At 44.1% G+C, this 14521-nt stretch overlaps 1 protein-coding gene across 3 annotated transcripts in view; it reads left to right on the top strand.

The window, feature by feature from the left end:
• The first annotated feature begins 249 nt into the window (after window positions 1-249).
• The window catches only part of HECW2 (HECT, C2 and WW domain containing E3 ubiquitin protein ligase 2), a 352175-nt gene continuing 337903 nt past the window's right edge, over window positions 250-14521 (top strand). For 2 of the 3 annotated variants that reach the window (XM_053665221.1, XM_053665224.1), the window contains exon 1: window positions 1339-1427. The gene's annotated coding sequence lies outside the window, so the exon portion shown is untranslated. Of the gene's footprint in view, window positions 639-1338; window positions 1428-14521 lie in introns of those variants that run through there. The other variant, XM_053665222.1, reaches the window with a different exon arrangement.

The raw sequence follows: 14521 nt of genomic DNA, 5'->3' as shown, positions 1-14521 counted from the left end.
TTGCTGTTAAACTGTTTCCCTTATTTGAACTGATATGACTCGTAGGGGGCAATATCCTTACATTTCAGCGTTTTTACTCTCTCCCTTAAGTTGGACTGAGTCAGTGGAGATGCTACAGAAGCAAATAGGAACCTTTAAGTATTAATATAGTAACATTTTGAATTTTAGTGCCCTCTTTAGGCAAAGTAGTTAAAAGCGCTTCCAATAATCCATTTTTAATCGTGACCACACCCCGCGTAGGTGACAAGAGTATTACCGTCTTGCCCTTGTAGTTGGGGAAATCGAGGCATGGCACCCCTCCATTCGGCTCTTCGGTCGATTTAGGAAGAGCGCTGGGTGCACGGCCTCGAAGGGTCTCCTTCCTTCTCCACCGCGCCTCTCAGAATCCTTCGGTCCTTCGGCATCGCAAGAGAGCAGCTCCGACCCTCTGCTGCCTCAGGATTCGTCCTCCGCCCCGCTTTCCCCCACCTTCCTCAGGAAGGTCCAGCTGGCCAAGGTCTGGCTGTTTCTCCCGTCCTCTTCCTGCCACCCTTCCCTCGTCCCCAACGGGCAGGAGGCCCCCAGCCCAGCGCCGCGCTGGGAGGTGCAGGCCGATGCAGCCAAGGCGTCTAGCGGGAGGGGCGCCAGCGCTGGCGGAGGTGAGCGGGCCGGACCCTTCGTCCTCCGAGGGTGGAGGCGCAGGGCTTGGGGCGGGCGTCCGGTCCGGGCTGGAGGAAGGTGGTGGAGGGAGGGAGGCCGGACGAGCCCGCAGGGAGCCGCGAGAGAGGGAGACGCAGGCGGGCGGCGCACTGCTCCTGGGAGACGCCTGGAGAGCCCGCGGCGGCGAGCCGGGCGCTGCGGGCCGCTCGGGGACGCGCCGCGCCGGGCCGCCGAGCTCCGCTGTGAACCTCGCGGCGCCGGGGCCCCCAACCTCCAGCGCTGTCCCGAGAGCAGGCGGGAGACGTGGCTTCGCGCGTCCCCGCCGCCGCCGCGGCCGCCGCCGCCGCTGAGTCGGCACAATCAGCGGATCGCGCGGGGGGCGCGGCGTAACCCGGGGGTGGGCGGCGGCGCGGAGCGGCCCGAAGCGCGCGGGTGCTGTGGGGAGCCAAGGAAGATGCCAGCACAAAGGCGAGCGCAGACTCACCCCGCAGCGGAGGGCGGCGGGAAGAGCCGCTGAGGGGCGCACCGGTCGCGCTCGGTTCTTGCGCCGCGTCTCTCTCGCTGCTGCTTCGGGTCGCGGGGTTGGGACCGCAGCGCACGGTCCCTTGGCCCTCTGGCAACGGCTGCCGCCGCAACCGGGAGCTGCAGGCAACGCGCAGCGGCACCCCTGGCCGCCTGCTTTCCCCACGGCGCGAGTGGAGGAGCCGCAGGGCACAGGGGCTGCGGGTCCGGTGGACAGCGGGGGCACCCTCGCGCCCCGCGGCCCCGTCCCTGTTTGCAGAGCCCGGGTGAGTGCGTGGCCGGCGCCGGGCCCTTGCGCTGCAGGTACCGGACAGCGGGAGGTGGCTTTGTTTTTCCTCATTTGCGCTCTAACGCGGTCATTCATTTCACATTTGGACTTCCGCTGCCCTAAAACGCGGGCGAGAGACACTGGGACGTGTCTCCTGGTTTGGTTATCCCGCGGAGCGGGCACTTTTGGGTCATTTGAGCATCACTTGCGGGAGCGGAGGCTTCATTTCCTTTTTGACTTGGGATGTGTTGTGAACATCCTCCGCTGGGGCTTGGGGCCTGGAGGAAACTGGGACTGCGGATTTAGACGTAGACATCTACGAGGAGGTGCAACTGCAGAGGGCTGGCTCTTCCGCGCCTTATCTTTTTCTGTTAGCTGTGTTCAAGTGGGTTTTCCTTGATAATTATTATTAGCTTTAGGGACATCTGTACAGGCACGTTTATTTCCTTTTGAGTTGAAAGCCTTTGGAGGCAATGCAAAGAGCTCACAGAGTTACAAGGGATCAATAGATCTTAAACTTGGAGACGGCAAGCATCCGTGACCGTCCTAGATAGAGGCGGACGGTAGGCAAACCTCCCGGGAGTCTTGAGGCTTTCGGGGGTGTTTCTCCTTTCACAGCCCTAGAGTCAAGCAAACTTGGAATGCTTGTTTTACTTAGACCTTTGGTAAAGTGTGAAGCTTGTCTTTTCTTGAGTAGTTTTCTATACTTGATCATTTAGGGAAAGATTTTAACAAAATTGGTAGAGTCCTCCAGTAGACCTGGTGAAATTCCATGCGTTTTTGTTTGTCTTACAAGAATGATTTCCTTTTTACTATTTCTCCTATTCCCCCAAGGGCTCATTTCTTCGTTGCCTAGAGAGAGCTACCCCCCCCCCCCCTGTTAGAAGGCCGTGTGTTCTGAGAGAATATCTTTAAAACGACACATTACTTACAAACAAAGGAGGATCGATTATTAGGCTTACCTTTGGAGTTATTGAAGCAAGAGGCCTAATTGGGATGGGGATATTATTAATAGTGTGAAAATCTGGAGGCTGCTAATCTGTTTGGTCATCAGAAGATTCCTGCAGGGATTGTTTATATAGTGTGGGAGACAGATGGCATCCCTAGCAGACAAGAGAAGCCCGGAATAAAGGGTCATTGTGTTGTTCAGAAATTATCCACTTCACTGATGGGAGGTGGAGCAGGGTGGGGTAGAGCGTGGGGAAAACATAACTTTAATCTGTCAAAGGAAACATTATAACCTTACCATCCAGCAGTCCAACTAGTTAATTTCTTCTTTCTTTGTACATTTAAAAATTAACCTATTTGTTTTGATTATTTCTTTGGCACATTTTGGTCTCATTGGTGAGTAGGTGAAGCAGTTTAAACTGTTACATTAACAAAAATGTCTTTGAATGTAATATTATCGTACCACTTATGGGGGGAAAACAGCCATAACTTTCATAGCTCTTGTTCATTTCAATAAATGGCTCCTTGGACTCAGTTTCTCCCAACTGAAAGGGCTTAATGCAGCTGCATTAATTTAAAAGGAGTTTCTTCCGCCAGCTCCATGACAGGTGGTTCCCCAACTCCCAGCATTCTCCCCTCCCCCCAGCTACTGCCTCCAGCACAGCGTGGAGCAGCCTTTGGCAATGAATCTTTATGAATGACTGTGGAGTCTCTGAAGAAATCAAAGTCGTTTGGAACATTTGAGATAAGCCAGCTGGAGCTTTTCTGCTCCTACCACCAGGGTAGATTGTTTATGTACTGCAGATTGCAACTAGATTACAAAATTGGTCTTTCCTTTCCCATTGTGAGGGAAAAGATTCCAGTAAATTAATATTCACCGGTCACAGGACTAAATTTAATAAAGAGCCTGAGCAATGTTGGAACCTTCTGAACTGAAAATATGGAATAAAAGTAAGTAAGCATTGGCTTTGTTTAACTTGGGCAATGTGATCTTGGGAGAAAAACATATTTTCTTACTCTTTTAAAGCCTTTTGCACCGCTGATCTCAGCAAAAGGCAGAGAAGCTAAGGTTGTTACCTGTAGCTGAGGACAGATGCTATAGCCTTTCTTCTGGCCGGTTGTGTTTTGCAGGAGAGGTGGCTTTTGGGCTCTGTCCAGTTTCAGTGTGTGCTCTGGCATCAGTAAAAGGATTTCACATTCAAGATACTTGCTGAATCTGTGGCTGGTGCTTGTGTACCCTCTTCCCAGGTTGCTGCCTCCCTTGCAAAGTGTTTCTTTAAGAGGAACCTGAGGCTGCAGGCCTGGGGCCAGCTGTGGACTTGGCCTGGATCCATATTCTAACTTGTTACTGCCTGCTTTCTTGGGTAAAAATGGAACCAGTTTTGCATGGTGTGTTGGATAGGGAAATTTCCAGCTCCAATGTGGAAATACAGGCCTGGCATGAAAGAGGAAGGACTGTATTCGAATTTTGGTTGACCCAACAGGGGCAGAGGCTGCTTCTTTACACTCAGGATGCCTTTTGTATGGGGATATGAAGGAGGGATTAGAAGGGTGACCAGACCTCCTGGTTGGCCTGTAGAAGTCCCAGTTTATTTCTGTTGACCTGTCTTGTCAAATTATGAAATACATTTCCTTTGGATGATAAATTATAAAGTCATCTTACATGTGAAGGAACCCTAACTATTTACTTTATCACCCTCTCCTGACCTCATGTTTTGAGTCTAGCTTTATTTCAGTCTTTTATTGTTAAATGCCAAGATAAGAAAGGTAAAACAATATGCAAATAGAAAAAAATGACAAGGAAGATAGAATAATAAGGTAATTGAGTGCTTGTCACCTATTTTTACATATAGGAAATAAAAAAATATATCTTTATGTTGTTAAGTGTCTAGCAGGGCTCCAAGCCTATGTTACTATTGTCTTCAAGAACAATACACATTAACACCAGCCCATTTCCCTAGGGCTGACACAAATAGGGACAACTTGTGTGACTCGGGAGAACAGTTTCAGCAAAACCTATCTATAGACCTGATGAGTGCGTGTGGCCAGCAGATAAGAACTTAAGTTTCAATATCTAGTGTTGGGCCCAGTTCTTGGATATTTACTGAGAGTTCAGAACACAAGTATTGTTGTAATGACTCCACATTCTCCCAGTTCCTAAGCTCTCTGGGCCACAAGGATAATAGAGGAGGCTTTGTTTTCTGTCCTCTCTTCTGACTCCAGCCTTGGGTGTGAGCCTCAGCTTTTCACACAGAGGGCTTGCAGAGAACTTGTTGAGCCTGCTCAGCATTCGAAAATCCTCATGGGGGCTTGAGACTGTGCAGGTGACCTGGTGGAGGTTGGGGTTCCAAAGCTAGGTATACCAAGCTTATGGCACCTATTTCTGCAACAATTGCTGTGCTCCTTTGGTAAAGAATCACCTGTTTCTACTAGTTCAACTGCGGTGGCCAGTTGGTGTTACAAGTAACTGTGGCTGTCACCTTTTCCAAGCCCATTTGGTCGAAAGCTTTGTCAGCATGCCTGAATTAGAAGAAATTTATATGTTTCCTTTATATTGCGCCAGCCAAAATGTTTGTGTAGTTTTTTCCATATGATGGCTCTGGTAGTACTTAGTTGTCTTGAACTTCATTTGCAACAATTTTGTTAGATTGTATTGTGACAACTGTCATATCAGTGTGCATTAAAAATACTTATCGAAATTGGTGAATATTTGTGTACCCATTTTAATATTGAAGATGGGAGGAAAAAAGCAACATTTTTGGCATATTATGCTTTATTATTTCAAGAAAGGTAAAAATGCAACTGAAACAATAAAAGGCGCTGTGACTGGTCAAATGTGTCAAAAGTGGTTGGTGAAGTTTCTTGGTACTATTGACATTTTGGCCAAATAATTCTTTGCTGTGGGGCTGTCTTATGCATTGGAAGGTGTTTAGCAGCCCCCCTGGCCTCTACCCACTAGAAGCCAATAGCAGGAGATAGATGACATACTCAAAATACCCAAATCAATAAAGTTATTGGTGAAAATGAAAATTTTCTTTTGTTTTATGGAAAAACTAAGGACTTTTTGGTCAACCCAATGTGTAGGATGACTATGTAATTTATTCTTTGTCCAAATAAGGACTATGTATTTTTGGGAGTAAAAGTGGATGTTAACTAGGTGGAGCACCAGAACAGGAACTATAAATGGTACTCTCCCAGGAAAACTATGAACTATGACTGTCTTAACTATGACCCAAGTCATTAGCTGTTCTATGATGAATACCTATATGATAGAAAAATGACCTTAGCTTCTGGACTTGTTCATCATATATGTTTCTGTGTATGCACACATATATATGTATGTGTATATGTTTACACAAACACTAATCATATATCTATAGATACATATATTGTGGGGTTGAAATTAACTGGGTAAGAGGGCCTAGTCATTTGGAAAACTGTGGTCTTTATTATTTCTTTCATAGATTGACTTTTTAACTAAGCCCTCTGTATCCATACTTTAATTCATTTTCTCAACTTGTGTACTTTTAATACTGGTCTGTTGGTATAATTCTCTTTGTATGTACCAGCTTTCTGTTTTCTGTTTGATTCCCATAGACAATTTGGTGGCTGGAAAGAAAAACGATGAAAAATTCCTCCCTCCCTCCTTTCCTCCCTTCCTCCCTTCCTTCCTTCCTTTTCTTTCTTTCCACTACTACTTACTGAGCACCTTCCATGAGTCAGTCTCTGATCTAGGTGCTGAGGCTATATCAATGAATAAAACAAAGATCTCTGCCCTTGCTAAGTTTCCCTTCTTGGGAATGGAGAGGTGGGAGTGGGAGACAGATGATGAACCAAATAAGTAAATTATATAGCATGCTAGAAGGAGGTCAGTGCTCTGAAAGGAAGAGAAAGTAGAACAAGATAAATATGGTTGCGTAGCTTTGGTGGTGAATGAGATTTCAACAGAGACTCGAAAGCAGGTGAGAGAGGTTACCCATGCAGGTGTTCCAGAGGGAGCAGCCAGTGTGAAGGCCCAAAGGTGAGAATGTGTTTGGCTGTGTTCCAAGGTTGGCAAGAAGACCAGCACGATGAGACGGAGTGACCAGGGGGAGTTGGAAATGAGATCAGAAAGGTGTTACAGGAATGACAGAGCACGTGGGACTGAGAGATACGAGAGTAGTTGTGATTTTAGTGGAAATCCCAGTATGTTCTTGAAACTCGAAACATTAAACCTTTTGTTTGTGCTATGAAAACTGCACTGGTCAGTGTAGCTCACACTACCTGCAGTATGCTTTGTCTTTGTTAGCATATTTTTATGTCATTTGCTTATTGTTTATTTGTTAAAAACACCATTTTTTTGTTTCTGGCCTTTGTGTCCTCATTTCACACACAAAAAATAGACCAGTGGCTCAAAAGCAGTTCATTGGAGAGTGAAAACAGCGATGAGAATAGTGATGTAAATGCTACATCCCGTATGTCATAAATAAACTGAATTCACTGCAAGCACAAAATGTGAATCTCTATGTGTAAACACAGGGGGATCTGTGGGAGTGATGATTTTCAAACAGTACCTGAAATTGAAAAGGTCAAATGCAAGTGTGACAATGACTGTCTCAGAACTGCGTACCACAGGGCTGACCACGCGCTTGCTCCTAAGCCCCAGTCTTTGCCTGTTGTAAAACTTTGTCCAACAGTGGCACGAAGCCGTGGGTGTTTTGGTGTCATTTTCAAACAAAGCACAGTGGCTTCTCTGTTACACCATTGACGTTTTCCAGGACAAGCACACCATGAAACTTTCCCTTACAAAATTAATGTATTATACAGCTAAAGGTAGGCAAGAGACTAAAACTCTAGTAGCCTCATTAAAGGATCCTGGTAGCAAAAATAAGGATGAGTTATATTGTTGAAGAGATACTTTGAAAATCATTTGGAAAGTTGAAGACAGCATCCTTAGAGAGAAACCAGAAGTTATTGACGGGATTCCTCTGTCAGATGACATGGTTGGCTGTTGCATGGTATCAGTGGAGTGAGAGTGTGAAGAGCAGTTACTCCCAAGTACATGCCAGCGGATAGTTCACTTTATGGTTGGATGAAGCCACCGATGTCACACAGAGAATGAATCTGCTCTTGGCATTTGTTTAGGGGGAGTGCTTAGTGATGCTTTGTTCATTTATCCCTACAAACACAAGCTATAAGGGAAGAGATTTTTCTTTTTGTTAACCATTACTACGAAACTGGAAAAGTTGCTCAGGGGCCAAGGCTGACGGAGTACTAGTTTCATGTTCAGGTGAGAAGGTGGTGACTTTGTGAAGAAAAGAAGTTTTACTTAGAAGCCAGTCCACATGCTGCTCCATTCACCAAGACGCTAGTGCTTTCTGATCTTGAGGAAATACTGAAAGAAAGAGTGAACACTGGATATGGTCAAACTGTGGTCCCTGAGTATGTGAGTGTGCAACGTGACAGGCAGAGAGTGTAACACTTCTCCATGCAGATGTATACTGGCTGTTTAGGAAATTGCTCTCACATGTTTTATCTGTGGAGTGAGAAAAATGTTTCTTCACAACAGCGATTAGAAGCAATTTCTCTGATATCTACTAGCATACCTCAGTATATACTCTGCCCACAGCAAACCATGTCAAGGACAAGGAGGGAAGAAAGACTCAATAACTAAACATTCTGCCAGTCTTAGCACTAAGAACATTTTCTGTTAAGAGTTGGAGCTCTGCATTGACTAGAATGGGTTACAGTGGTAATATTTTCAGTGATGAACAGTCCTTTAAGTAAATATAGTACTTCTCTGTGACCCATTGGTAGGATAAGAGTGCAAATAGACATTTGATGGGGAGAGGGTACAAGTGTATCCTTGGTATTTGAGAGCACACAGAGAGCTGTGGTAGGTGGAACCTAGGCTTTTAGGGTTTTGCTTTAAGATACTGGCTGGCTGGCAGGGGGTAGAGGTAGAAAGAGGTGGAGACATCCGACAATTGGACAGGACCTTTCTCATACCTTGGCCTTAGGCTTGGCTTTATTTCAGACAAGTGGACTTGATACTCAGAGGTTTTCAGGACATCATCCGTGTTGCCCCTGACCTAACCTAGACAACACACATCATCTCTGGTGCTCTGGGACTCTCTTTGCATAGGCCGCCCCCCCCCCCCCCCCCCCCGTCTTCTTCCCTGCCGTCCTCCTCCTGTTGTTTTGTTCTTTCCTTCCTTCAGCCATTGAGTTGGCATCTTTGAACTGTAAGAGACTTTGAGAGCTCATTCCTTGTATCTCCACGTCTTTAGGCAGGTACATGTGCTCTCTGGGAGGCCTCTAGGGGAGGCCGGCTCTGTTTCTTGCTCAGCTAATCCACTGCACTGGGTTCTATCCAGAGATAACACATGCTGAAATTCGAACCCTCATTCTTCAATAAAGATCAATTTCCTGTATTTTTGAACTTAAATAAAGCTGGAGTTATTGTCTTTGGTTTGGTAACTTTTCTGTAGTGGTGTCCACTCCTTACTTCTAGGACAGAATCCGTTCACGTATTATTCATTGTACAAACACCGAAAGCCCGTGTGTCCCAGGCTCTATGCTAGTGGTAGGCAGAAAAGAGGTTAATGGTTAGATGTGGCCCTGCCCAAATTAAACAGAGAGTCTAGTAGAAAATAGGCAACAAGGACATGATAAATATATAACTGCTAAGCAGATGTGGCAAAAATATTTACATTTGTTAAATCTGGGTGATGGAATACGGGGTCCTATTACATTACCTTCTGAACTATGTAAACTTAATGAATATATTTTTGAAATATTCCATAAATGAGAAACTACAGCTGGAAGCGTGGTAAGTTTTCTGTAGAAGCGGGCTGTGAGAGAATGGAGTGTCTGAAACTTCTTTAGACTGAGTGGTTAGGGAAGACCTGAAGTGTAATCCATCACTCGCCTATGTGAGAGGGATGAGGATAATTTGGGCAGGGTTCAGAGAAGAATCACAGAGATGATTGATGACGGAGTTGGAGATAAGACCTAAGGGAACAGTCTCGAAGAACTGGGGGTGCTGAGCAGCAGTAGAAATCAACCGCATGCGGTTTATGGGGACTCGCACACATCCACATTTTCTTTCCTCGTTTCCCATGGTACCCAGCAGGCAGGGCAAGCAATTCAGGTCAGAATTATGAGTTAGAGGAAAATTCAACAGGTGGTCATCGAGTTCTTAGGAGATTGTTTCTGTGCTTCCTGCACTCAGAATGTGGTGGTGGGCAGTGGGGCACTCTAGTTTACTTTAATTAGGCAGGTCTTTTTTTTTAATCCTCACCCAAGACATTTTTCATTGCTTTTAGAGTGAGAGGAAGAGGGAGGGAGGGGGGAGAAAAAATTGATTGGCAGGCTGCCTTTTTGTATGTGTCCCAATTGGGGACTGAATTTGGCCCTGACAGGAATTGAACCCATGACCCTTTGGTCTACAGGATGACACTCCAACCAACTAAGCCGTACCAGCCAGGGTGGCAGGTTGGCTTGCCTTCCTTCCTTCCTTCCTTCCTTCCTTCCTTCCTCCCTTCCTCCCTTCCTCCCTTCCTTCTTCCCCTCCACTCTCTTTTCTCCCCTTCCTTTCCCTTTCATTCTACTTATTTTTAAATTTATTTTAGGGAGGGGAAGGAGAAAGAGAGGAAAGAGACATTACACTCTCTCATTACACTCCTACTGGGGACCTGGCCCTCAGCCCAGGCATGTGCTCTGACTGGGAACTGAACCAGTAACCCTTTGGTTCACAGGCCCATGCTCAATCCACTGAGCCACACCAGTCAGGGCTGCAGATCTTCTTTCCATTACATAAATACCCGGGACTCAGCTCTGCCTCTGTACTTTTATCACAGGAAGCACTTCCCACCTGGAATGCCCACCAATTCTACTTATTCATCCAGGCTCCATGTCTCCATTGCCCTTCCTATATACAGTTAAAAGATAGTAGCTTTCATCATCTTTTCCCCATCTTACCCTTCTGAAGAATATGGCATTCCTAAAAGTAAATGCAACTTCCTTGGTTAGTGATTGTCAATAACAGTGGGGATAGAGTGGGTACCATAATTTTTGGGGGGGCACAGAGGGAGGTTGTTTGATATTACATCTCCCCACACATACACCCCTCATGCTGATATGGCCCCCTGCTTGGGAATCACTATTTTATAGCAATTAAGGTCTACTGCTTTAGGTGGTACACTGCTGATTTTGTTTCCTGTTAGTCTGTTTGCCAGCTAAGCACTCTGAATATTAGGCAACTTAGCCAACCACTCTGTATAATGCCCAGAGTGAATATACAATAATCAGTGCCTAATGGCTGAAGGGACCGTCTGTTTCTTTCTCACGGACTATTATGAAAGGCTATTATTTATATAAATCAGATATTAAGTTGGCACAGATGCTAAAAGTTTAACATTTCCGTAGTTTTAAAATGGCAGAAAGTCAAGTCTTGGAGGTCTAATTCATTCAGATTGTTCTCATCTCAGAAACCTTCTTCTTATGTAAGTCTCCTTAACTTGCTATTCAGGGTGTAGTCCACACACCAGCATTTGCTCCACCTGGGAGCCTGTGAGAAATGCTGACTTTCAGGCCCCACACCAGACCTACTGAATCCAAATCTGCATTTGAATAAGACCCCCAGATGTGTCGTCTGCACAGGAAGTGTGAGAAACAGTTTTAACTCGGAATTCAGGGATTTAGGAGGCACATTTATCTTCAAAGAGAAGTAATCTGGAAATGAAGATTTCATTGGTCTGTGGATAAGATCCTCAGTGCTTTCTGCCATGTGGCCTGGAATTATGCCATTTCTTAGAGGAGGTTGCAGGGCCAGGAGATGCCTCTGTAGGAGTGCCCTAGAATAATTAAGTTGGTGATACTCAGATGTTAGACAAGATGGTGATTACAAGAAGGTGAAGCAGTTGTTGGAATAAGAAACTAGGAGAGTGTGGCAAAGGTACAGGACATGGCCATGCAACCCAAAACCAAGATAAGGGAGGAGGAGGTCATCGCCTTATGATTGGAAACAACTTCTGATTCTTGGGACTTGGACTCCTCTCTCACCCAACCCCTCCAGAGGCAGCGGGTCACAAATAAAAGCAGCTGGTGTGCTGTGTGCGGAAACCTTGTGAAGTGGTGAGGATCATGGAGAGGCATTCTTTTTTTTAAAAGATTTTTTATTTATTTATCTTTAGAGGGGGAGGGAAGGAGAGAGGGAGAGAAATATCATTGTATGGTTGCCTCTCCTGCGTCCCCTGCTGGGAACCGGTCTGCAACCCAGGCATGTGCCCTGAGTGGGAATTGAACCAGCGACCCTTTGCTTCACAGGCCTGTGCTCAATCCACTGAGCTACGCCAGCCAGGGCGAGAGGCATTCTTTATCAGAGGGCAAAAATGTGTCACCACTGAGTCCATGCCATGTGGGAACTGGGGTCCAGTGTGGCTAAATCTTTAGGTTTTTCAAATGAAGCTTAATATGTAAGTTTGTATGTGAGACATCTCTTGAGTGTAGTGTATTGGTAATTAAAATGTTTTTAGAACAGTTCAGGCCAAACAAAATTCCTATTTTTGCCTGCATCTGTTTTATAAACCCTGTCCTTGTTTATTTGTGTGTGTTGTAAGTCTTTGGAAAGTGGACATTTCAAGTAATATAACATGGTAACTCTAAATCAGATTTTTCTTCTTCCACAGGATTTGTTGTTATGTTCTTTTGTTGTTATTGTTGTTGCTATGTGTTTGTTTACTGAGTGTTCTGAATAAATTCTGTGAAGGCGATATTTTTTTTGTCACATGAGGCTAATGAAGCCTCTGCTTGGTTAACTCAGTGGTCAGCTAATGATTTGAGGGAGCTTTGCATAAATGCCTTGAAACCATAAATTTTTCAGCCTTTGCCAGGAGGCTTTATGTACATGGTGAGGCACATCTTCAACAATCAGCCAGGCACTTAACAACTCTGCCTTAGCCTTTACTCCATTTACACAGTCTCAGTGTGAGCCAGAAGTGAGAGATCAGGTATTTCTTGGGGCGTATGGCCATATAAATCCTGAGGAAGAGATCAGAGCTTTTCCTATCCTTCTTAGACATCTTATTCTCTAGATCTTACTTTCAAGTTTTTTGCTAACCTCTTTTTTGCTCCGTCTGATATTGCTGCCTGATATTGCTGCCCGAGGCATGCACAGGGTTCCACAATTGCAGCTGATTGTTGTTGGCAAATGCTGTGGATAGAGTTTTTCCCATTGAGTGACCTCTGAGGTAGGTTAAAAAAAAACACCTCAGGTCTGGAGAATGGAGCTTTCCCAGAAAACTGCCAGGTTAAATAGTGACAGTTCTGTGGGACAGGGCCTTTTGGGGAAACTTGTAACCCATTCTGCCCTCTCTAGTGATGACTTGAGTGCTGGTTTTCATAGTTACTATGGCAGCAAGGATGGAAATAGGGAGAACGAAAATGTTACAAAGCCCACTGTTCTATTATCATCTTTGTTACTTTTACCATCTTTGTTACTTCTGTTTTCTCACCCCTCCCACAGGTACATACTTAAAAAATTCATGTGTATAAATAAATTTTAAAAAATTCATGTGTAGATTTAAAATTTTAATTGGTGAATATACATAACATAAAATTTACCACCCTAATTAATAATTTAAAAATGTACAACTCAATAATGTTAAGTACATTTACATTTTGTGCAACCAATCTTCAGAACTCTTTTCATCTTGAAAACTGCAAGTCTGTACCCATTTAACTACAGCTTCCCATTCCTCCCTCCCCATACCTTCTAACAACCTCTCTTCCACTTTCTGTCACTGTGAATTTGACTACTCTAGGTATCTCATGTAAGTCGGATCATGCAAGAATCGTACAGTGTTTGTCTCTTTGTGACTGGTTATTTCATTTAGCAGAAGGTCCTCGAGCGAGGTTCGTCCATCTTGTAGCATGCGGCAGAATTTCCTTCTTTTTTAAGGCTGAAAATATCTGTTGTCTGTATGTTCCACATTTTGTTTATTCGACCATCAGTAGACACTTGGGTTGCTTCCATCTTTTCAGTATTGTGAACAATGCTGCTATGAACGTAGTTGTACAAATACCTCTTCGACATCCTGCTTTAAATTCTTCCCAGTATGTGATTGGTTTCTTTTTGCTTTGCATGGAAGCATCTATACAATATGCAACTTGTTAGCTTTAAAAAATTGGTTAGTAAACTTAATGAGTTTCTCATATTTTGCTGTATAGTATGTTATTCATTAGACACAACTAAGAATTATTTTCCGATTTTCCCCAGACATAGATATTACTTCACTTGTTCTCCCATTTTTTAAGCTGGTAATGTTTAAAAATGTTTAAATGACTTGAAGCCATATCACAGGTTAGGAAATAAGTAAATTACAAAATGGAATGTGATGGTTCCTTTTAAAAATGGTTAATTATTGCATTTTATTATTTTTGTGTGTCTAAATATAAAGAAAACGATAGGATGGGAATTACTGTAGTTCTTTGGAATAAGAAACCAACATAGTATTCCATAGTCTAAATTTCACAGTTAAATGAGTAGGCTATAGGGGAAATATATTTAGGGATAGAAAGTAACAGGTTCCATCATTGAGGTAGCCGTGAGTGGCTATATACTCTCTGTACATCTTGGGAGCAAACTCAAATACCTGTACTCTGTAGGCAGGTAATACAAATGTGTAAAGCAAACTAGGTGGGAATAATGAGAAGCTGGACCTCACCCACACATCCTAAAGGGATGGGTGCCACCATCTTCTGCCAGATTATTCCTGCAAGTTGCTAGATGTGCTAGGTTTTCAAGAACAATCAGAAATTGAAGTTTTTGTGTACAGTGTCCTTATTTTAAAAAGCAGGTGAATAATTTTGAAATGTAAATAAAACATTGTGCTGCCCACCCAGCAAAGTTTGCAGATGGATTTAATGACTGTAATTGAAGTCAAGAAATTGATTAATTCAGAGGTAGCCAGTTTCATAGATACCATACAACTGATTGCTTATGTTAATCAGAGAATAGGGTGAAAACTGATTGTCATGATAACATTTCTAGTTGGAAAGGTCCATAAGGATCATCTAGTATATCCAGTTCATGTTGCATTTAAGGAAACAAATCCTACAGTTAAATGACTTTCCATGTTTATAATCATATGTATTAAGACT

Source organism: Artibeus jamaicensis, unplaced genomic scaffold, assembly GCF_021234435.1.
Source record: "Artibeus jamaicensis isolate MK-2021 breed Jamaican fruit bat unplaced genomic scaffold, CSHL_Jam_final contig_391, whole genome shotgun sequence".
In the NCBI taxonomy this organism is placed as follows: domain Eukaryota; kingdom Metazoa; phylum Chordata; class Mammalia; order Chiroptera; family Phyllostomidae; genus Artibeus; species Artibeus jamaicensis.
This window is presented reverse-complemented; position numbering and strand designations above follow the sequence as displayed.